Raw genomic sequence first — 1,479 nt, 5'->3', positions numbered from 1 at the left:
AGGGAAAGAAATAATTGGTTGAATACACCAAAAAGTTTGTCCGCGTCAAATAACATTTTGCGCTGACGCAGCGGAAAAGCGGAATTGTACAGAAATTAACACATATTGCCGTTCGATGGGCAAATGCAATAAAACCGCAACAAAAAACTAAAAAAGAATAAAATAAAAAAAGAAGGAGTATAACTTTTTTTTCAGCTAATCGCAGCCTGGCTACGATTTGTTCCCCGATTGCGCCAGCCCAATTGTCGCTGCCATTCAGTTGTACTCTTTTTTTCCATCGTTCTATGATCGAAACGCGACGAAAAAAAACCCGTTTTTCCACGTAGTTCGGGCAAACGCAGCCGACCTCTAGTCTCGGGATCCCATGCCAGTCGTTATTTACGAGTGACCAACGCAATGATGACGTGCTTAAAATTTCCCGTTGCACAAATCCAGCTGCAGCGTGTTTTACTTTTGACAATGAGAGGAGCGCGCGGATGTTTACGATAATGAAACGTTATACCAATCCTTAACAAAACATATTTTGACACATTCTTTGGAAACACGTTAACAAAATAATGTAATTAGTTGATAACTTTTATATGAGATTTGACAAAAATTTTTTTAACAGCATTGACAAAAATTCTGTCAATCTATGACTATGTTTTACATAAAATGCTAAAATGCCTATGTTCGAATGGAAAAGAGCGTGTTCCAACTCCTATGATCAAAGGTTTATTACAAAGTTTTATTACAATAATTATAAAGAGAACCGAGTGCGTATCACGCATGCAATTCCGTATTCAAGGGAAATGCGTACAAGCTGTTCGTCACGAAGAAACGATTTTATGGAGAGAAATTAGCTCGTAACAGGAAATTCTACCATTTTACTTCCGATCGATATTCGCATGAATTACCTATATGGCAAGACAAAATCTGCCCGAAAAAAATTTTGCGATAGTCGAGTACCGTTTTAACAATTTTCCAAGACACTTTGTAGCGTATAAAAGAAAAATATATATAGCATTCTTTAAAAGAGTTCAAATTTTTTTTGTCCATACATTTTATTAATTATTACTATAAAATCAGCAGATTTTATTTAAGTTACGATTATAATCAATTAATTAAATAATACTTTTCTATTTCTATCAATATTTCAGTTTTGTCATTATAAATCATATCATGATTAAGCTTACTTTTCCTATTCCGATTAAGCTTACCTTTTCTATTTCAAAGTGTAATATCACTTTGACAAAATTTATTCTCTTACAAATACAAAGTAGCATATTGCGGTGAATGAAAACTTTTACAACCCGCGATTACGAGATGTAAGAAGGAAATGTGCTATTTGTGAAAATTGTACGACCGACCGTTCGCGGAAAGCAAAAGATGCTTGCGAGATGCAAACTGAATGCCGTTATTTGTATCGTGCGCGACGGACTCCTTCTTTCCGACTCTAAGGGCGGTATTCATAGTCCAAGCTCAAGACAATACTTAAGA

This window comes from Formica exsecta, unplaced genomic scaffold, assembly GCF_003651465.1.
Source record: "Formica exsecta isolate Colony F162 unplaced genomic scaffold, ASM365146v1 scaffold2520, whole genome shotgun sequence".
NCBI classification, from domain to species: domain Eukaryota; kingdom Metazoa; phylum Arthropoda; class Insecta; order Hymenoptera; family Formicidae; genus Formica; species Formica exsecta.
The sequence above is the reverse complement of the archived record's forward strand: the minus strand, read 5'-3'. Positions refer to the sequence as shown.